At 35.5% G+C, this 24413-nt stretch overlaps 1 protein-coding gene and 1 pseudogene across 10 annotated transcripts in view; both read left to right on the plus strand.

Annotated features, from left to right (window-relative positions):
- Positions 1-24413, plus strand: part of NRG3 (neuregulin 3) — a 1050974-nt gene that overhangs the window by 815184 nt on the left and 211377 nt on the right. The window lies entirely within an intron of this gene.
- Positions 197-24413, plus strand: part of LOC109264236 (ruvB-like 1) — a 45598-nt pseudogene continuing 21381 nt past the window's right edge.

Genomic DNA, 24413 nt, shown 5'->3' on the forward strand with positions numbered 1-24413 from the left:
ATTTTTTACCCCCCAAAGAGCCTGTGGTTAACTCCACTCAGGAAGTGTTGTATACACACATGAATCAAACTTATAGAGTGCCTTCATGTCAGTTTTTGAAAAAATATCTTATGCATATAACTATCAGGTAAATCAAACCCTCATACAGATTCAGTGCACAGAAGCCACATTCTGATCACAAAGATGAGTAGTAAGCATGGGTTCAGTAGTAAATGGTAAGAGGAACAGAGTATGGTCAAGAGGAGATGACCGTCTATGAAGGAGTTAGCACCAGCTGATGTAGCATACCTGACTAGCATATATCTATACCCTGCCTCCCACTGATGCCAGCCAGCCCTGCCCATGGATAGCAACAGTCAACTTCCAGGAAGCCCCACAGTCTTCTAGACAATTTCTGATTTAATTCATTCAGAACCAGTCTCCTTTCCCTCAAACACGGGATCAACCTATACACTCCTTTCCGGTTTTCTCTTCCTAATGACCTGTACCCACCCAGGTAAGATACCATATTCAGCCTTGAGGCAGAGCCAGATGGACCTGAAGAATCATGAGCTGGTCAAAGATTCAGACAGATTGGGTCTCCTCTCTTAGGAGCACTTGCTGACCTGAGTTATAATGAAGATCCTCATATCATCACTGGCCATTGGAAGCCTGAGAGCAGCTCCAGAGAATGGATTCAGAATGGAATCAAAGAATGGTATGAGGTGGAGAAGACACCCATACACAGTGAGGGTCCTCCTCCCATGCGGCTGGAAGTAGCTATTACCAAACCTAACTGTGACTTCCCCTCTACATCAGCATCTACCACCCAGGGTCCCCATGGCTGGCTACAGGTGACAAATCATCAGGCCCAAACTTTGGCATGGGACTTTTGTAGTTTCAACTCTCAGAGTCATCTAGTCTCCACAAAGGGAAGATGGAGGAGAGCTTAGGATCCAGTCCATATAAACTGTTAAAAGAAAAATCTCTACAATTTACACATCTAATAGATATTCAGCAATTCATGAATGGGGCAGCATCCAATCTAGCAGATAGAGAAGACCTCTAAAGAGCTGTAGAAGGTGAGAGATTTTTATAAACCAAAGTGAGTAGGAATAAGGAATTTGCACTGGGTGTTTGCTGATTGGTTAGAGCAGGGTTACCTTCTTTATATGGAACAAAGAAGTCTTAGAGCCAGGTCAGGTAACTTGTGTTGAGCAAGCAAGCATGGATTGGTTGACCTTGGCCTTCCTTGTGTGGGAGAGCATAGCATAGAAACTTAAAGTTAAGTTTTGGTTTGCTGATGTGGGGCTTAGCATAAACAATTACACTTTAGGCCTAATCTGGTTATTAGTACTGATTTACAGTCACACTTTCATTTCTTCATATCTTAGAAACTAGGCTCTGCCCTTAAAGTGGCCTGTAAGGTGCCAGAAGCCATGGTTCAGAGGAATGCTAGCAGAAAAAAAATGGTGTGGGTTTAAACTTCCCATCCCTCCAACCTGTGTTAATGTGACCCCGACTTCCCAGGAATAATCACTTTGGGAATCCAAAAAATAAATTTGCCCTAGCTTGTGGTTCTAGCTCCAGAGGGAGTACTGGCAGTGAGTCAGTCAACACAGCCCAATTCCTAATGGTTTGCAGGGGCAACAAATTTATCAGGCCTGAACACAGTAGGTCTCTTTCTTCATGTGCTGGGAATCCCATTCGGTCATCACTCACCCAGTGCTCAAACCATTCAGCTCAGGGCAGAGTGATGCTGTTTGCAGTGTGGAGCTCAGTGAAGGACAAGGAAACTTGAGAGCTTCCTCAAAGAATCATTGTGGAGCCCCAGAGCCCAGGCAGGTGTTGACTAAGCAGACTCAGGAGGTTTCCTTGAAGAATATCAGTTGGAACTTTCCCAAAGAAACTCATGCTCTGCATTCTTGCTTTTCTCAATTTCATGATTGCATGAAATTGTTTCTACAATTTCTAAATGTTTTCTACCTTATAGGAAAGTGTTTTATGTGTCTACAATTAGGTGGAAAAGTGTAAGGGAAGGTGCTCTGAATTAAGAGTTAAAGGGTTTTGGTTCTAATCCTGTGACCACTTGCTCTTAGCAGTGTGGCCTTGGGAAAATCATAGTGTGATTGAGCCTGTTTCTTTATCTGTAGAAGGATCCTGGTTAAAAGAAGAAAGCAAACCTTAGTACAGAGGTGGCTGTCTCTGCAAGCCATTCAGAGGTGGAGTCAGATGCATAGCTGAATTAATATATCTTTTTGTTCATTCTTTTATTTATTCCATAATTAGACACATATAAAGTACACCATGCTATGGCTTCATACAATAATAATTAAGGGCCCTACTATCAATAAACTCATAGTCTAGTAAATTGCCTCTATTTAAATTGAATTGTAGGTGCCAAAGGATGTAATGTCCCCAAGAGAGAGAAAAAATTTTTCATTTCCTCATTCATTCAAATGTATTAAGCATTTGAGATAATCTTACCTAAACTTGATGGGTTCTGGTTTTCTTCTTTATAAAATATGAATAGTCTCTAACCTATATAGTTATTGTTAGAATTAAATAAAACAATTCATTCAGAGAACTTTGTGCTTGGCACATTGTAGGAGCTCAATAAATGTTCTCTATTATTATAATTATGATTGTTTTTTTTAATTTACTTAAACCATTATTATTGCCTTTATAACTGCACAATATACAAGTTACTGAGACAGGTACTTCCATAAATTAAAAAGCATGAGGCATATTTCCTGACGTCAAGTATATCCAATTGCATAGAGGCAAGAAAAAACAAGAAAAAAAACCACACATAAAAGACAAGACAGATTAAGGAAAGATCATAAAAATGGTTGGGCAACATAAGTTCACATAAAGTTAAGGGGGGAGATTTGGGTTGCTCACAGAAAGCTTATCTATGAGAGAGTATTATAATGAGTTTTCACATGGGGTGCTGTGGCTGTGTATACAGGCTGTACACGGCCCAACTGTGTAAGGATCATTCACCCTAGATTGAGAAGGATTCTATACAAAGGTGTGCAACATGGTCCTGGGAAGGAAATTTCCAGTATAAATCAGATGGAGAAAAAGAAGTCTCTTGAGGGTACGGAGCATAAACTGTCACCACCTGTCCCTGGTCTATTAATCGATATTGATAAGAGGGGGTATCTTCTAGACTGGAATCCACTCAGAATATTTAAGTCTTTTAAATTACTTTGCTTTCCAGTAGCCATAAAAATATGGTTAGCAGAATGGATCCATTCAAAAATCTGCAACTCTTCTTTAACTCTTATTACCACTTATCTGGACTTGAAAGAGAAGTTGCAGAATTGTCAGATTTTAACCATGCCTCTGTCAATTTCATAAAGTCTATCAGTTCTGTCAGATCTATGGTTTTTTCTCATTCAAATGCTATTATCTTCAAATCTACCCTTTTAATTTGTACAAAATACCTAACATTTACCAATTAAACATGCAAATGCACCCAATTTCTAGAACACTAGGAAGGTAAATATATTTATAAACAAAGAACAAAATTCCCAGCATCACATCATTCAGAGATAACCACTAATAATCATTTTACTGCATAGCAATCCAACTATTTTATAATTTTCATGTGGAAATATGTGTCTGTGTGTGTGTGTGTGTGTGTGTGTGTGTGTGTGTGTATCTGTATATATATGCAGTATCAATCAATATATTGAAAGCAAGATGTCTAGGGCCAGATACCATTGCCTCCCTCAGCTTCTCTGCTCTGCTTCTTTCTTCCCAGCTTGCTAACTGCTGCTTTCTCTAACTTAGCCCTAGCTTGCTGAGGGTCTACTCCACCTAGGACAATAGTGGACTGTCCTTATGCCTGCTCAGGCTGGCTGGTCTTAAGACAGTCTGCATCCTGTCTTTCTTGTGTGTGGCCCACAGCTAGTCTACAGGACCTGCCAACATTTCTGTTGTCCGAACATGCTCTTGAGAGTCATCAGACTCTCAGAACCAAATGGCTTTCTTACCCATCTTCCCCTCCTCCTTTAATGTTTTCAGAGTCAGAGAGAAAGATCAAGTGTTATGGAATGGCTCTAGATAGTTCAATTATTTCCTTTATAAATTCTACATTTAGTGATTAGTCTCACACTTCATTATCTATTATCCCTTTTATTGACACCTTACATCAAATGTGAGGTATGAGGAATTAAATTCTAACATTTTGCTGCATAATATATTAATTCTTCTTACAAAGTTGGGATCATTCTATACGTACTTCGTAATCTGCTTTTTGTCATCACTTAATATATTATGACCTTTTCCCCACAGCATTATATAATCCTGTATTTTTCTAAACTATTAATTTAAAGAGTCTAACATTATACACATATCATATAAATTATTTACCAATCTTCTATGCTGGGTCATTTAGTGTATTTCCAATTTTTTGTGATTACATAATTACTTATGCATTGATAAGCATTATGCATAAGTCTCTACCTTGTGGTACAGATTATTTTTTAAGAATACATTTCTGGACTTTTTATATGCTTTGAAAACTTTTTTTCTCCTGAAAAGTTATATTAATTTATATTTCCATGAACACAGTATGAGAAAGTTGATTTTACTTTTTCCCCTCACCAGAAATGAATAGAATTTTTTAGTTGATAATTTTATAGGGAAAATTATAGCTCACTAGTGTTTTAAAAAGAATTTCTTAGATTACCAACACAATTGAATACTTTTTCATTTGTATATTGATCAGTTGATCAGTTTCATTTCTACTTTTGTGGATTTTTAAATTATTTTCCTTGGTCACTTTCAAGTCTGATAACTTTTTTGTCTTCTTTAAAAAGTTTGGTATTTTGAGGATAACAAACTGTGCACTATCACATGTTATAATTTTTCTAGATTGCTCTTTGATCTGTAACTTGTGTTTTTTGACACACACAGAAGTTTTGCCTTTTATGTGATCAAATCTATCAGTTATTTTAAAAAGTAGTTCATATGTTTTAATACTTGGGCTTCTTTCACATGAAATGAGATAAATATTTTATTAATTTAACTATTAAAATTTGATTGTCTATATAATTTAGTATGACCATGTATGTATGTTTGGTTGCATATAGTCATAATCTGCAATTTATATTCATGAGAGAGTGAAGAACAAGTTCTATGAATAATTAAAAAGACCAAAAAAATGTGAAACAGTACTTTATGGTCTCCCATATTTGTAAAATATATGTTTACATTTAATACATGAACTTCAAAAAAAAATCTAGATGGCAATGCATTGCAAAATGTGGTAGGATTATAATTTTTCTTACCAGTATTTTTCTGTATTCTCCCAGTTTTCTATAATACATATTTATTAACTCAGTAGTTATTTAAAGGATAAAAATAACAACAAACATTTTTTTTAATTCTTACAAATTTTTTAATTCTTTTGTGTGTGTGTGTGTGTGTGTATCTCCATTTATTTGTTTATTTGTTTGATTGGATTCATCCATTCATTCATCCATGTGGATTCATGGACATTTACTTTATTCCAAAGGATTGTCTGCACACAGACAATCTCAGCTGAAAATAGCCCTTTGCTTTCTGGGAGGTTTCTCATATTTTATTTTTTAAATTTTTTTATTTTAACATTTATTTATTTTTGAGACAGAAAGACACAGAGCATAAGCAGGGGAGGGGCAGAGAGAGAGGGAGATACAGAATCTGAAACAGGCTACAGGCTCTGAGCTGCCAGCACAGAGCCCGACACGGGGCTCAAACTCACGAGCTGCAAGATCATGACCTGAGCCAAAGTCGGACACTCAACCGACAGAGCCACCCAGGCGCCCCACATATTTTATTTTTATTTTTTATTTATTTTCATTATTTATTTATTTACTTATTATTTAATATGAACTTTATTGTCAACTTGGTTTCCATACAACACCCAGTGCTCATCCCAACAGGTGCCTTCCTCAATGCCCATCACCCACTTTCCCCTCCCTCCCACCTCCCATCAACCCTCAGTTTGTTCTCAGTTTTTAAGAGTCTCTTATGGTTTGCCTCCCTCCCTCTCTAACCTTTTTTTCCTTTCCTTCCCCTCCCCCCATGGTCTTCTGTTAAGTTTCTCAGGATCCACATAAGGGTGAAAACATATGGTATCTGTCTTTCTCTGTATGACTTATTTCACTTAACATAACACTCTCCAGTTCCATCCACATTGCTACAAAAGGTCATATTTCATTCTTTCTTATTGCCAAGTAGTATTCCATTGTGTATATAAACCACAATTTCTTTATCCATTCATCAGTTGATGGACATTTAGGCTCTTTCCACAATTTGGATATTGCTGAGAGTGCTGCTATAAGCATTGGGGTACAAGTGCCCCTATGCATCAGTACTCCTGTATCCCTTGGGTAAATTCCTAGCAGTGCTATTGCTGAGTCATAGGGTAGATCTATTTTTAATTTTTTGAGGAACCTCCACACTGATTTCCAGAGCGGCTGCACCAGTTTGCATTCCCACCAACAGTGCAAGAGGGTTCCTGTTTCTCCACATCCTCACCAGCATCTATAGTCTCCTGATTTGTTCATTTTAGCCACTCTGACTGGTGTGAGGTGGTATCTGAGTGTGGTTTTGATTTGAATTTCCCTGATGAAGAGTGACATTGAGCATCTTTTCATGTACCTGTTGGCCATCCAGATGTCTTCTTTAGAGAAGTGTCTATTCATGTTTTCTGCCCATTTCTTCACTGGATTATTTATTTTTTGGATGTGGAGTTTGGTGAGTTCTTTATAGATTTTGGAAGAAAAAATATTGTTAAAATGTCAATACTACCCAAAGCTATCTATCACATTCAATGCAATCCCAATCAAAATTGCACCAGAATTCTTCTCGAAGCTAGAACAAGCAATCCTAAAATTTGTATGGAACCACAAAACACCCCGAATAGCCAAAGTAATTTTGAAGAAGAAGACCAAAGTGGGAGACATCACAATCCCAGACTTTAGCCTCTACTACAAAGCTGTAATCATCAAGACAGCATGGTATTGGCATAAAAACAGACACATAGACCAATGGAATAGAATAGAAACCCCAGAACTAGACCCACAAACGTATGGCCAACTCATCTTTGACAAAGCAGGAAAGAATATCCAATGGAAAAAAGACCGTCTCTTTAACAAATGGTGCTGGGAGAACTGGACAGCAACATGCAGAAGGTTGAAACTAGACCACTTTCTCACACCATTCACAAAAATAAACTCAAAATGGATAAAGGACCTGAATGTGAGACAGGAAACCATCAAAACCTTAGAGGAGAAAGCAGGAAAAGACCTCTCTGACCTCAGCCGTAGCAATCTCTTACTCGACACATCCCCAAAGGCAAGGGAATTAAAAGCAAAAGTGAATTACTGGGACCTTATGAAGATAAAAAGCTTCTGCACAGCAAAGGAAACAACCAACAGAACTCAAAGGCAACCAACGGAATGGGAAAAGATATTTGCAAATGACATATTGGACAAATTTTTTAATTCTTACAAATACAAATGGTGCCAGGCACCATTCTCAGCACTTTACAATCCTCTTACAGCTCTGTGGAGTAGATACAAAAGTAACCCCTATGTCAATGATGAAAACAATTAAATCAAAAATAGTAAAATTCTTTGCCCGAAGATACACACTTAGTAAGTGGTAGTGCTACAATGTGAACTCCATAGGTTACGCAGTCTAAAAATAAAAAATGAAGAAGCAGATTCAAAGCTGACAGAAACTCTTTCCCATAGAGTTTAATTATTATGAATCCTCACATCACTGCCCCTTCTTTGAAGCATCACTCTTTTTCTATGTTACTTTTCACACTGCTGTGCTGTATTGGAATGTGAGGTGTCTTCTGACAGGTCATGTCTAGATCCCCATACAATCCTTTGGGCAAAGATGAAGGATGAAGAACACAGTCCAATTTATCCACTGCCTTTCCTCCCCTCTCCACTTTCCACTGCCTTTCCTCCCCTCTCCCCAATTTGAGAGATTTTAAAAGGGTTCTTACTACTCAGATAGGCTGTTGGAATCCCTAATTCATTCAGTCTCCAATACAGTTTAATTTTACATACACAATATTTGCAGTTTATTTGTATATTCGTCATAGTTGACTTGTTAGTTATGCATGAGGAGGGCTCCCCTTCACACACATTTAGACATTAATGTAGCTTTCTTCCAGTAACCATAATGTATTTGTCATTTTCACTGAAAATCCATGAGGGAACAATCTTTTTGAGTGTTCCAATGGCCTTTTTATCTGGAAGTTTCCAAGTGATACACTTTTGAGTGAGTATAGAGAAGAATTGAAAGAAAAATGATGGAAACTTTGGCCAAAGAATACGTGTAGAGTGACAGCAAAGAAACAATGACCACAAGACTAAACTGACCCTCACCCGAGGGTGTATGGAGCATCTGAGATTACCTTGCTCATGACATTTAGTGCTTCCTTCTCATACTCCCCATTTTGGATAGATTTCAATCACATCTAATAACAGTACATGTATCCCTAATTATTACTACTTTCCACAAAACACAGAGGAAACTATAACACCTTTCACCTATGTTAATAAGACTTTCCTGAATGCATCTATTTATTTACATTTTGCACTCAGGCACTGTTAGGTTTTGGGAATAAGTAGCGAAATTATTTATTTTTTTGGTGGTGTTCAGCATTTTCCATCATGATGCTGATGATGGAAGATGACCAAAGTAGTGTGGTACCAAGCACACACCCACCATCCTCCTTTCCTTGAGAGAACTTTTTAAGAGAGGATGATAGCACAATTTCACTCTTGTGACTGACATGAAATGGAGTGATTTGAGCTTTAACCATCTTATTTCTAATTTGGTAGTACCATCACTCTTTCTGTTTTTATGTAGTTTTTAAAAACTGGACACACAAATGGTGAATAGCCTCTCATAATGTGGACTACAAAAGTGAGCACAGAGAAGTATAAAAATTGACCACATTGTTGGCAATAATCACAGACAGAAGGTTACAGGTTTCCTTTCTTTCTTTTTTAAATTTTTTTAATGTTTTATTTATTTTTGAGGCAGAGAGAGACAGAGCATGAACGGGGGAGGGTCAGAGAGAGAGGGAGACACAGAATCTGAAGCAGGCTCCAGGCTCTGAGCTGTCAGCACAGAGCCCAACGCAGGGTTTGAACTCACAAACCATGAGATCATGACCTGAGCTGAAGTCAGACGCTTAACCGACTGAGCCACCCAGGTGCCTCTACGGGTTTTCTCTTAATAGTAGGGCCATATTTCAAACACCAACAAAGAAGTTTCATGGAATGAGGACTTCCTATGTGCAGAGAATTTTGATAGGTCTCTATCTACACTTTCCCATTTATTACCCACACTAAATCATGGTCATTCTATAAAGAAACTGATTCAGAGAATTTAATTAACCCACCAGAATTACTCAGTTTCTAAGAATTTACGTTCACTTTAACTTACAGATGCTTTCTATGGGGGGTATTAAAATGTTTGTGCTCTTAATTTTAAACCAAGGAATGGACATTTGAAGGGTAAAGTAATACAGACAATGTTGTTTTTGGAATAGTTGTTGCAAGAAGAGTCTTTTTATTTATCTAGTCTATCCATTGATTGATTGATTGATTTTTCATTAGGCTCTAACAGCAAGGCATTCTCCATCATTTCTTGAAATGAGCAGCTTGATTAAGTATCATGGCTAGCAGTATAATTAAAAATTCAATTTAAAATAGTTGAGGAGATAGGTGCATAATTATGACAGTTTGGGGTACAATGATTGTGTTAAGCAATATAGTGCAAAGTACATAAATAATCTAGTTCACAACACACTTGCTAAAATTGTGAGCAGTTAAAATGAGTTTTTTATGATTCATATTATATAAGAATACATTTTTGAGAATAAACATTGGATCTTCTGAATTTTTGGCTCTCCTAACTTTTCAGTCTCTTCCTATGAATATGTTCTGTTTAATTATATTGGTTGATATCTTCATTGTCTCCGTTTTCTTTGGAATCTTGAATATTTCATACCGTCTAGGGGAGTTCTGTGGGAGAATTAATGTGAAATTGACCTGGCAGATAAACAGTTGATTCCCACTGTGTTTTAAATTATGAGGATATTATCAAATTTCCAGTTTTTCATAATTTCTTATCTTCACAGAAATACTCAAGTGATTTTACCTGTAGGAAATTTCCCAATATTGGGCATAACCCACATCAGTGGCCCAGGAACATTTTCCAGACCTAATGGGAGTGTTTTGTGGATAATCTGTAAATGCTTCCCCTCAACTAAGAGTGAACAAGGTGGAATTTAAAACTCAAGCAAGTATTTCTATAATGTAAGAAGATTCAGATACAAGTAACATTTGTTGAGGGCCTATTATAGTTCATGCAAGAAACTTTGGCAGGTATTTTCACATGTGTTATATGTTCTGCCATTTAACTCTGAAAAGCAAAAGATAAAATAGCTACTACTATTATTCCCATTTATTTTTGAACAATACAAATAAGACTTTAAGAAGGTTAGTCCTAGATGAAGAAAACTATGGAGATTTATTACAGGGTACAAGAAGAGATAAACTGAAAAAGATCCAGCATGCTCTAATATCAAACATATTTTAAAAATGCCATTACTTCTTAAGTATATTTCACCATAGGTCCAAATAAAGTCCTTCGACTGTTGCTTATACTTCTGTTATTGTTTATATGTGTGTGCGTTTTTGGTGTTTCATTATGGAACTTAATCGGCAGATTATTGAAATATAAAATGGAGATTCTACAGGAGAGCAGGGGTTGTTTTTGGGTTTGGTAACTGCTGTATCCCAAGTGCCTACCATGCTTCCATCATATCAGGCATTCAGGTAGATTTTGATTAAATGAGTGAAAGAGAACTTGTCCAAGGCAACGTGTTTTACCAGTTCTCATTTTTAAATGTGTTTTTAGTCCATCCACTTCAAAACTGATTTGGTTATCAATGAAATACCTATGATTTTGCTAAGTATTATGGATAATTACTATAGTCACAATATTTTATTTTATAATACTTTTTTAAGTTTAATTTAATTTTAGGATAGTGATACACTCAAATGGTTCAATACTAAGCATAGAAAAGGGATTACAATAAAGCTTCCACCCCCACACCCCATTCATCCGGTTTCTCTCACAGACAATCATTGCTGTTAGCTTCTTATAAGTGTTTATAAAGTTATAAATGACAATAAATATTTGTTATATATTAATATATAAAGAAATAATGTATTTATAAAAACAAAATGAACAAAAAAAATCCCTTTTCCTTTTTATGTAAATAACAGCTCATAACACATGCTGTTGCACACCTTGCTTTTCTGAATAGAAATAGATCTTCAAGGTCATTTTATTTTGATATATATAGAACATTCTCATTCTTTTTATGATTGCATAGCATATTTCTTTTACTCTGATTGTATATAATACAAAATTAACAACTCATCTGTGGATTTGCATTTAGGTTATTTGCTATTTACAATATGCTATTTTCAGCAGTATGTAGGATTAATTTCTAGAAGTGGAATATCTGAGTCAAATATGTGCCCCTTTGTGGATTTAGGGATTTTACTTATTGTCATCCCTAGAGTGGTACCAATTTAAACTCTTAAACCTTCCCCAAATCCTCTATTTCTCCCAAGTCTCTTTGACAGTGTTTTCTCAAACTATTTTATCTTTATTCAATCTTAGAAGAGTAGTTTTTAATTGACTTTCTCATGCAGTTTTTAATTGAATTTCTTTTCTGATGAGTGACAGAGCATCTTTTCATATGTTTAAGAGCTACTGTATTTCTTTTCCTGTGAACTCTCTTAATATATACCTTGCTCAATTTTCTTTTGGTTATTGGTCATTTCTTAAATGATTTGTAGGAATTGTTTATATATAAAGGAATTTAGGACTTTGATAGTGACATTAGGTTCAAATACTCTTTGTCTTTTGACCTTTGCATTTTGTCTTTGGTTATCATAGTTCATGCCAAGCAGGAAACTTTCCCTTCTTCCTTTCTTCCCTCATTCCCTCCTTTCCTCGTTCCTTCCTTCCTTCCTTCCTTCCTTCCTTCCTTCCTTCCTTCTTATATTAGAATGAATAGATTATTTTATGTTGTGGCTACTGGATTTTGTGTAATACTTTTAAAAGGTCTTCTTCGCTCCAACTTCATTCTATAATTATCCCATTTAAATTTGATAGTTTCATTATGTTATGCTCAAATCTTGAAAAACATTCAGGTTTCTTTTTTCTTAGATGATTACAGAGATTCCCAAATGATTTCATTAATAATATTAATTATTAAAATCACATGTATCAATAATTTAAATGATATTTATATGTTAAATATTGTATACTTATAAATTAATAGAATATAAAATAATAACAAAATATCAAGTATGTATTTTGTTCTATTTCTGATCTTCCTATTCTCTTCTATTGATCTATTTGTCTGTTGATCAGTGTAATGCTCTTAATTATTGAGTCTTTATTACACGTATTAAAATTCCTAGAAGGAGATCAAGTCTTCATTCAGTTTCCCTCCAATTTATTAGTAATATAGACCTAGGGGCTAATTGTCAACTGAGAGGTAGCCATGATTGAACATGAGTTAATGAAGCAGAAGAAGCCAGGCTACAAAAGTAAAAACTAAAATAAAGGAGGAAGGGAGAAAAAGAAGAGAGGAGAGAAAGATTGCATTGGTTCTGGGAGTGACATCCGGTACCTCTCTTGTCTTTTTCATAGCCAGGGCTGTCAACATTACCAAAGGACTAACCTTAACCCTAGTTAACTGGCTACTACCTTGTGATCCAGAGATCAATCCCATGGTCCTATGTAACATTATTTGCTTCATAACATCACTTCATCTTTTCACTTTTTAGGATTTTTATCTTCTAAAGCAAATATATATTACTTTAACATAAAACCGTACATTATTGGGGGTGATTCATTATTGGTCTACATTATCATAGTACCAGAAATTAGTGATACTTATCACAGTATATAATGAGCATGATCAAAAACACACTGACAATTGTATAACCGTAGACTACTATGTTATCAATAGACTTGGAACTGAACTGCTCAACATCCAGTTTGGTTCAGCAAAACAAAGAATGTTGACACTGACATCTTTGTGCTGACAAAGAAGAACTGAATGATATCCCAAGTGAAACTCGTTATTTGGAAAAGAACTTTTCCTAGGACAGTAGTCAAGGGTAGAAAGATATATCTCACAAATATCTCAGGTAATTTGATTTTTCCTATTTCATTGCTAACAAGCACGATTTAAAACAGACAGAGAGGCATTATCAACCAAGGGAAGATATGGATGCCACTCTGTCTTTCATGTGTCCTGGTGTGCATGGTGCCCAGAAGCAGACCCTGTAGCCAGATATACCCATCTTATCTTATTCTAAACTTGAAAATGTTATTATACTGCCTTTATAGTCATCACCATCTGCCCTTGAGGGAGTTCTCTTCTCCCTTCCATAATCTCATAGTAGTTTGTATATTCTTCTCAAACAGCCTAATATCTCTTATTTTTCACACTTAATTTAATTTAATTCCAGTCTCTCTGATGTTAAAGCCTCCAAGATTGGTATTATTGCTGCCATTTTGCAGGTGAGATGCTAAGTCATAATTTCAGGCGAGGTTTAAGCTCCTGGCTGTATTTAGGAAAAGGGAAAGAAGGAATCTGACATCCTTGGCTTCTGCAGAGAGAGAATTCTTCCAGCCAAAGGAAATATTAGGAAAAGAGTAGGAAAGATTAGGAAAGAGGAATAATTAAGATAGAGAAAACCATTCCATCCTTAATGGCTCCATATACAAAAAAACACAGGTCTTATGCCACAGAACAAAATCTGATACATAATTTATTTTCTTGTTGCCCTTAAGGATCTAAAGTTGTGTCTAGGTGTCCCATCTACTTCACATTTTTCCTATATTCCATTTAGAATTGCAGTCAAAGAAGGAAATGAGAACTTGACTTAACTTGTTTTTTGTGTACCCAGGTTGCCCCTCAGTGATGTCAACTTGCACTTGTTAGTATACACCAGTATTTCATAAATGCGTTTTAGTGCTTTGTTGTTGTATTTAGCACACTTATTGATTTACAGTTTAAGGATGTACTCTGCAGACTTATCTTCTCTAAAAGTGTATTGTTTGTTTTCAGTCTTCCCAGTGAATCCTCTAAGAAAGCAGATGGTGGATTAGATTTGAGAACAAAGTTCCCTCAGGATCTGGGATATACTCCAATCAGCCTGGGACCCTAGAACTCATTTGTAAATCTATGCTCTCTTATCTATCACTCTGTACCTCAACAGCTGCTCTCCAATGTCTGTTCAGCCTCTTCTACAAAACCTCTCTGACCGAAAATGTAGCCATACTAAGCATACTTCTTAATTCTGTTTTGTCTTAATCATGAATAAGTATATATCAACATCTTCAAATGGCAGGTGAATCTCATCCTACCCTGATTTTCCTGTTGTCCTGAAATACCAGATTCTTCTCCAACCCCCACCCCCCAACTCCATCCTTCTTTTGACCTTTGCCTCTTTTCCCTTTTATATGTTATTATTTTTCATGTTTCTGAACCTACAGTTACAAGTGTCTGCCCATGGCTTTTATCATTAAAATAGTGTGATTTTAGTAATCACACTGAGAGGAAAATAACCAATTATGAATGGAAAGTGGGTCACTAAGAAGCAAGTGATGCTAATTGTATCACACTGGCTCTGAGACCCTCCTGCCATTCAGTAGAAGCCATTGAGGAAGGCAGACCTTTCTATGGCACATGCTAGTCTGTTAATGATTTCCTCACAGACTCAACATTGAGCTTCTTCTATACTTCTCATGTAATCATATGAGATTTCAATATCAGAGAATGGAAAAACAGCTACATTATATTTGCAAGGGGAATGCAACTTAAGGAATTAAGTAAGCATACATTTTTTTCCATCATTGGTAATTACTGATGAAGCCAAGACCTACAATGTTTATGAAACCATGAAGGAGATGAAAAGAAAACAACCACATACATGACTGGAATTTTACAAAGTAATTTAAAATTTTCCCAAGAATAAATATGCACTTATCTTGAAATATCCAAATAGAACTTTCCAATAGGATCATGTGTTTTCCAAGTGTTTCTACCTATGTACTATGTACATATACACTGTGATTAACTGACTTATTTGATTGTCCAAGTAAAATGTATAAGCAGTGCATTTTATAAGGGAATACAAATTCTGCATTTCAGAGTTGAGAAAGAAAGATATAGAACCTGCCCTCATGGCACTTATAAAGATTAATAATTATGCTAATGAGTTATTTATTAATACATGTGAAAAGTGCCAGGAGGTAAACATCCAGAGTGCAATACTGATATATAACATGGAAACTGAACCTTGTTGGGGAAGGGCTGTCAAGAATAGTTTCATTCATTCATCCATTCACTCATTCACTCATTCAGTACCTGCAATAGACCAAGCACTGTTCTAAGCAGAGAGACAAAGCATTTGTCTTAAGTGTTGGGTGGGAGGCACATAGATTCAAAATAAATAGAGAAATAAATAAACAAATTTAGACAGTGATGTGGTAATTGAATAGAGAATGATTCAATTGCTATTTTATTCTGAATTTGACTAGAAAAGAAAAATTATTTAAACTAAAATTTGAATAACGAGACAAAAATCCATTGGGCAAGGGACTTTCCATGGAGAGAAAACAGTCAAGCAAAGATCCTAAGCTTGGGAGAAACCTGATATGTTCAAAACAAAACAAAACTCACACATACACCAAAAGGCCAGAATAAAATGAAAAATCATATTAGATGAAGATTAAGGTGACCATATAATAGCCATTCAAATCAAGACATCTTTGGGAGTAAAAATGGATGCTATGAGTAATGATAACCAGGCAAAACGCATGCAGGATGGTCTGGGCAACTGGACTGATGATCATTTAAGATGAGTGCTTCTCAACCGGGAAGAATTTTGGTCCCCAGGAGACATTTGGCAATGTCTGGAGATAGTTTTGATTGTCACTGCTTGAGAAGAAGTTGCTATTGGCATCTAATGCCTAGAGGCATCCTACAATGCACAAGACAGCACCACACCGCAAAGAATTATCTGACCTAAACTGTCAGTAGTGCTAAGGTTGAGAACTCCTGCTTTAGACTGAGAAGGAGAACACCACTAAGGAGGCAGAGACCAGACCATGTGCGGCTTTGTCAGCCAGGGTGAATCATTTATATTTCATTCTAATTGTGATGTGAAGCCATTGGAGATGTGTAGTTAAAAGAGTGATGTATCTCATTCACAGTTAAAAAAAATCTCTTTGACTTCTGTGTAATGAATGTAGGAGGGCAATGACAGAATTGTGGAGTTCTATTAGAAGGAATGGAGGTTTGGTGCCTTGAACTAAGGTATATTTAACAGATGTAGAGGGAGGTGTGTTTTTTGGAAATAAAGTCAACAGGACTAGACAATGGAAAGGATGTGAGGACAAGCGGGAAAATCATAAATAACATCCAATTGAACTTGAACCGTCAGATAGATACTGTTCATATTGAGGAAGCCCTAACAATTTGAGCAGGGTTAGCTGGAAGGTGAGGAGAATAGAGAATAAGCATGCTGCTCTAGCAAGGTGCGTCTGAGATGTCTATCCACATCTGGAGGCTAGAGGCTAGAGTTCTGGGAAGAAGTCAAGGCTGGACTCACAGATTTGTGAATCGTCAGGATACAGTTAGTGGTTACAGTCATAAGAAAGATGTGAACCCCTAGAAAAAGTCTAAAGGTAAAAACATTAAGGAGGTCCCAGAAGGCCTATTTATGAAATAGAATAAAGTAGAAAAGCCAGAAGTGTAGAGAGAAGTGGAACAGGTGGGGTGATGAGGATATGTAGGACAATTTGAGTTTACAGAGACCAAGAAAAGGAGAAAGGGGTCAGTGGTCTTAGATAACACTGAGAGGTGAAGTAATGTGTGAAGATTTGGCAACATGGAAGGTGGTTGTGATCTTGGCAGGGACAGTGTCCTAAGGTTGATGGGGAATGGAAGGCCAGTTGAAATTGGCTGAGAGAAGTATGAGGTAAGGCTTCATAGAAAGTAGTCACTGTAGAAATGCATTACAAGACATTTAGCTCTGAATAAGACCAAGAAATAAGGTGGTAGTCAAAGAGGATAGGAGGTTAAGAAATCACACACACACACACACACACACACACACACACACACACACATTTAAAGTAAGTGATAAAATAGAAAGTAGGAAATTGATGATGCAAAGGGAGAGAAAATAATTGCATAAGTGAAGTTCCTGAGGTGAGTGCGATGGAATTTGGTGAAGTGGGAGAGTTGCCCTTTTACATTTTGATAAAAGCAGGAGCACATCATCGGTAGTAATGGTAAGGAATACTAAGAATGTGTGCAAAGATATGGTGATTTGACAAAGAGGCAAAGTTTGATCCAGGAGCTGAAAGATGAGTAGTGCATTCATTAGAAAATGCAGGGGTGGGGGTGAAGGAGAGCATTTTGTTTAAAGTCCTTGCACAGGAAGCATTTTGATTCATTTGAATAGTTGAGAAAGAGAAGAAAAGAAAGCTCAGTAAATACATATTGAATAAAGGAAAAATTGTCATCAATCAAATGGAAGATGAATGTTTTGTTTATTATTTTAATGTTTATTTATTTTGAGAGAGAGTGGGCACACAAAAGCACAAGCAGGGGAAGGGCAGAGAGAGAGGGAGAGAGAGAATCCCAAACAGGCTCCACACTGTCAGCATAAAACCCAGTACAGGGCTCGATCCCACAAACTGTGAGATCATGACCCAAGCTAAACTCAAGAGTTGGACACTTAACCGACTGAGCCACCCAAGCATCCCCATGTCTTATTTCTTAACAAAGGGATTTTAATTAAATGTAGTTCTTACTGAATTTGACTTTTAAAGTAATTTTATTTGAGGGTTTTGGCATAACTGGTATTATTCAGTGTCTTCATTTCTAGAGCTGTAAAGCTTCCCAAAATAATTTGTTCTCAGGCTTTCTTTATGTTAATAGTATCAGTGAAGCCGACTTGGACAAAATGTCCCATGTGAATTGAAATTATTTCACCTCAAATGGTTTGTCATACCCGCCTTGAAATGAAGCAGTTTTGATTTACTACAGTTGAGGTGGAAGAGAGATTGCTGAAGGTTACAAACTTGATTCTGCTTTTATTGTCTCACTAGAAGTTGAACTTGATGCTCCAGTAACCTCCTTGAATCTGTGTTTTTTCAAGTGTCTGTAATGCTCAGTGTTGGGCATACCCTTGGATAACACTTTCAGATGAGGAGGTTTGCAGAACACCTGGCTTGAAAGCAAGTTTTTAAGAGAGTTTTAAGAATTAAAACCCGAAGTCAAACATTTTCCCAAATTATAAATGACCAGATCAGAATATAGAGAAGTGTTTTTATGAGTCATGAAGTATAAGAGGAAAGACTTCTAGAAAGAAAAAAAGGAGGGAAGAGAAACATTTCAGTGAATATGAATTCTCCCTTTGAATAAGAACATATATAAAAATGTGAATAAATGTATGATAACCCACTGCAAGATATGATAAGACTCAACGTTCCCTCTCTGACCTCATCAAAACTAGAGAAAAAATTCTCAAGATTTCGATGTTTCAACAGAAAGGAATCTAGAGATTCCTGATTGGTCTCCCCCACCTTCTCACTGTGAAGATTCAGGAGAAGAAATTCAATAAATAGCACTGGGGTAAATGGAGAGCCATATGAAACAATATAGACAATTTTCCTATCAAAAACAAAAATAAATTTCAAATGGATTGAATAACTATAAAAAAGTTTTAAACTTTTAATAGAAAATATAAGACATTATTTTTATGAGCTGAGCCTGAAAATATATACATTTAAAAATCTAAAACAAAGTGAAATTGAGGCAATACAAGTTAGATCAAACTGATTTCCATTTCTCCTCATCAAACTCATGCCTTGAAAGAAAATAGAAATTATTTAGAAATATGTGTGGAATATTTAAATTGGCACCTAAATACAAAAAAATAACAATATTTTCAAAAAAGTAAAATATCTTTAGTCGCCCCCCCTTAAAATTTACCACGGTGCAATAAAACTAGAAACAAAGACAGGCGAAAAGGAATCCAAAGACATTCACATTAAAACAAACAAGCAAAAATCCCTTCTAAATAAAGCCTGAGATCAAACCCAAAATCAAAACCACAGATTTGAGTCAATTAGAAAATAGTAACAATGGATAATCATCCTTTAGAAACTCTGTTGAAAAAGTATTCAGCCTAGAAATCTAAGATAAGCTCTTTCTTAAAAAAAAATGAGAAACCACAAAAACAATTTAAAAGAGCATAAAAAGTCAATAAACTTTAAAAGGTAAAACTAATGTAATACATAAAATGTTTGGTTCTATGAAAATTCCAATAATGGAATGAAACGATGACCTAGAAAACAGTGAAGAAAATATAAATGAATGCTTCTAAGTGTTTTTAAAATAAAAAATTAACTTGGGGCATGTGGGTGGCTCAGTCGGTTAAGCCTCTGACTTTGGCTCAGGTCATGATCTTACAGTCCGTGGGTTCGAGCCCCGCATGGGGCTCTGTGCTGACAGGTGGAGCCTGGAACCTGTTTCGGATTCCGTGTCTCCATCTCTGCCCCTCCCCTTCTCGTGGCCTTTTTCTCCCTCTCTCAAATAAATAGACATAAAAAAATTAAGTAAAAAACTAAATTAAAATTATAAAAATGTGTATGTATTAATAAAAATTTCAAATTCCCATTCTGAAAAAAAAACACAGCAAGAGTTATGAAATTAAAATTTTAAACGTGAAATAAAATTTTTTGAAAGTTTTACCAGTCCTCAAATTTTTTATAATGATTTCATGTCATCTTCTTTATTTTGAAGCATAGAACATAGCATGTAAACCCAACTCATTTTATATGGTTAATACAAACCCGATATGTAATCTGACAGTGAGAGCAGTAAATTAAACATTTAACTCAATCTCACTTATAAATAATAATGCAGCCATGTGGGAACCAGTCTCCTCCTTCTGTTTCCTCTCTCTCTTTCTCTCTCTCTCTTTCTCTCTCTCTCTCTCTATACATATTTATATTTATATTAACTATTATTAGAAATAATATATTTGTATTAACTATTATTCAACTATTAAAATGAATATATATGTGTATACATATGTGAATATGTGTGTATATATATGTGTATATTTATATACACATTTATGTTTATGTACACACATATATATTAATTTCTATTAATAGTTAAATAATAGTTAATAAAATAGTGCAACTCATATCCAATGATTCAACTCTTGTACTCAGTATGCTCAGTTATAACACTATTTTCTGTGTCAATCAAAGCTTATTAGTTTAAAAAATTTTTTTAGTGTTTTACGAGAGAGAGACAGAACGTGAGTGGGGGAGGGACAGAGAGAGAGGGAGAACCAGAATCTGAAACAGGCTCCAGGCTCTGAGCTGTCAGCATAGAGCCCGACATGGGGCTCAAACTTGGGAATGAGGAGATCATGACCTGAACTGAAGTCTGATGTCCAACCGACTGAGACACCCAGGTGCCCCAATCAAAGTTCACAGTGATTTTATCAACTAATTAGTTTTGTAGTGCTTTGCTCTTTTCTAGATAATTTTCTTGAAAATTCTCTATTATTTTCATTTTTATTCTCTAAGTTTTCTTAAGTTGCTTTCTAAGTTTCTTCTGTCTTGCAGATTTTATACTTTCTAAAATGATTACAGTTTTAATTAACTAAAGAAAAAATACATGCACTTTTCATATAAAATACTTAGAAACGTGTAATTATTATAAAAAATTACATAAAATTTGTTAAAAATAAGTGACATGTTAAAGTTGTAAGAAGATATTTTAATTTCAAAAGGCCCATTTCCAGAATGTTCATAATATGTATAGATCTTAAATTTGTATGCAGCATATATGTTCTAAGTTACTAATTTAGTATTACATATTATAGAACCTTTAAGACTTATTTCAAGAATGGTTAATCAAGAAGCACTAGAAGTGTGTACAATTCAGATCAACCATTGTACATTTTAGAAAGTCCAAAACATTTCACATGCAATCAATCTTACAAATTCCAGAAGTGCCAGTCTTCAGTTTAAAAGTGAGTGTATAAATTGCATTCCCTGAAATGCATTTGGTCCTCATAATGACTTGTAGCCAATCTGTCCCTTGTTAGTGATGACATTAAACACTAACAAACAGGTTTTGGTGACACCTGTTTCTTGCCCATTGACTGCACTGATCACTTGAAAACCACACTTAGCTGAAACTTGGTAAACAAAGATGACCCCCTCATGCAGAAAGAATGAATCTTAGAATATATTAAAAGGCTGTTATGTCATGACCATGTAGGGCTTATTCCAAAGACATATTGTAATAACTGGTTAGCATTAGGCTATGCATTAATAAAAACATTTAATTACATTGGTAGACCTCAGGAAAAAGCCAGGTAATCATTCTGAAATACAGAAGGTATTAGGAAAATAAATATCTATTCCTCCTTAAAAACTCTAAGTGAAACATATTGAAAAGTACTTTTCTCCAGTAATAAAGAATAATTCAAAACAAGATTTGGACTGCTAAGACAAAGTAAAACAAAACTATTCTGGACAGGTAACCAAAGCAATGACAAATAGCCAAAGCAATTAATTTGGGAATAGATAAAGAATATTACCAATATATGCATTTAATGTTTTTTCTACCTGGAATCCCCAGGATAAATGAGAAACAATTAGATATGCTTTGCATGTTCAAAATGTTGGTTGATTTTAAAATTTTCCTAAAAATCATTTCATTTCCTTTTTAAAAATGTTTATTTATTTATTTTGAGAGAGAGAGAGAGCATAAGTAGAGAGGCAAAGAAAGAGAGAGGGGGAGAGAGAGAATCCCAAGCAAGCTATGTGCTGTCAGCTCAGAGCCTGATGCAGGGCTCGAACTCGCGAACTGCGAGATCACGACTTGAGCCAAAACCAAAAGAGTTGGACACGTAACCAACTTAGCCATACAGGCGCCCCAAAACAATTTCATTTCTTATATCTGAGCTGTCCAATTTGGTAGCCACTAAAAACATGTGGCTTTGGGCACTGTGTGAAATGTAGCTAGCCCAAATTAAGATGTGCTGCTATATGTATGAAATACATACTGGAATTCAAAGACTCAGTATGGAAAAAAGGATGCAAAATATCTCATTCTATTTTCTAAATTTTAAAAATATGTTGATTTATTTATTTCGAGAGAAAGAAAGCATGTGTGCATGCTCAGGCAAGCAGGGAAAGGGCAGAGAGAGAAGGAGAGAGAATCTCACCAACTGTGAGATCATGACCTGAGCTGAAATCAAGAGCCAGACACGTAACTGACTGAGCCACCTAGGCGCCCCTCTATTTTCTAAATTTTGATTACATTTTGAAATGATAATATTTTGGATATATTGAATTAAATATGCCAGTCAAAATTAATGCATCTGTTTCTTTTTAATGTGGCTATTATAAAATTTAAAATTTCATATGTGACTTGAATATGACTCATCTTACATTTCTAGTAAACAGCACTGACTTACATAAATGAAATTTAAAAGAAAGAGATCATATGATAGGAAAATTGTTTCCTTTTATAAAGGCAATGCAGTCAGCAAAATCTAGGAATAAAAATTATAAAATAGTGTCTTAGTTTGCTCAGTCAGCTATAACAAATTACTATAGAGTCAGTGGTTTAAATGACAAACACTTTTCCTTCTCAGTTCCGAAGTCCAAGGTCAAAGTTCTGGCAGATTCAGTTTTTGGAGAAGGATCTCTCCTTGGTTTGCAGATGGCAGCCTTTTTGTATTCTCACAGAGAGAGAATCAAGTTCTCTCATATCTCTTTTCATGAGGGCACTAATTCCATATGATAGTTCTAGCCTCATGACCAAATTACCTCCCAAAGGCTCCATCTCCAAATACCATTACACTGAGGGTTAGGGTTTCAAAGTATGAATTTTAAGGGGACACAAACATGCAGTCCATAGCAGATAGTATAAGGATGTGCAGAAGCTATTTTATTAAAACTACAGGAGTGCCTGGGTGGCTCAGTCAGTTAAGCAACCAACTTGGCTGAGGTTGTGATCTCGCAGTTGGTGAGTTTGAGCCGTGTGTTGGGCTCTGTGCTGACAGCTCAGAGCCTGGAGCCTGTTTCAGATTCTGTTGTCTCCCTCTCTGTTTGCCCCTTCCCCACTCGCACTCTGTATCTTTTTGTCTCTCAAAAATAAATAAACGTTAAAAAGTTTTTAAAACTACAAAACTATGTTTGGGGCTGTGTGTATGAGAGAGAGAGAGAGAGAGAGAGAGAGAGAGAGAGAGAGAGAAGATGGATTTACAACAAAGAGAGGTCCTGCCATGTTCTTGGTTTGTAGATGTAATGTATGACAAAGTTTAATTTAAATTACACTACCTAACACTTCTGATCTCGATGGGCACTAATTTCAAATTATCAATATTGTTAAGAGGGAAATGCTTGCAAAAGTGATTGGTAATTTAACACAAATTTACTAAACGTTTAATTTGGGAAGGGACTTAACGAACTATTTTACAGTTTATCGGAAAACAGACATGAGAAAAGTTGACATATATTTAATAAAATAGAAAACCAATGATTACTGTATTCCTTGTTTCCAGAACAAAAATTAGTACATACAAAAATTAAAAGATGAAAGTGATGTTTTAAGTTAGTGAGAAAAGAATACTACAATTTTAATGTGGGTGAACTAAGGACATGTAAGCAGAACAATAAACTTAGATCATTTTTCTCACAACAGAAAATAAATTTCAGGGGATTAAAGACTTACAAATGATAACACAAAAAATCAGTATAAGCAGTAAACTACCTAAATATGTGATTTGTGTTGAAAGGAGTTATATTTCAGCATGATGCAAGTGTGGAATTATAATGGAAAAGATTACAAAGTAATACATAGAGAATTAAATAGACTACATGGTTCAACCTCATGGGGTAGTAAAGAGATGCTTCCTTACAAACTAAAGGATGCTAAATATTCAGAAATTGAAACTAATGATCAGTTACTAAATGACCATTCACTAAATGATCACATTTTACTGGGAGAAATCATAAACACTAGAGATTCAGCTTTAGGAAGGAAGTTACGATAAAGTAAAAAAAACTCATGCCAGACTATCAATTAATTAATTGATTTTATTTTTCTTTTTCCCTCATGCCAGTTCCTTTTGAAGGAAAATTGTTATTGAGAGAACTTAGTATCTTGAGATGAAATGCTAACAATATGGTAATGCCTATAAAAGTTTACTTTCTTGTAATAGGGAGCAAGGTTTGTAGGCTGAATTTTA

The sequence above is a fragment of the Panthera pardus genome, unplaced genomic scaffold, assembly GCF_024362965.1.
Source record: "Panthera pardus isolate Hobbes unplaced genomic scaffold, ASM2436296v1 HiC_scaffold_22, whole genome shotgun sequence".
Taxonomy (NCBI): domain Eukaryota; kingdom Metazoa; phylum Chordata; class Mammalia; order Carnivora; family Felidae; genus Panthera; species Panthera pardus.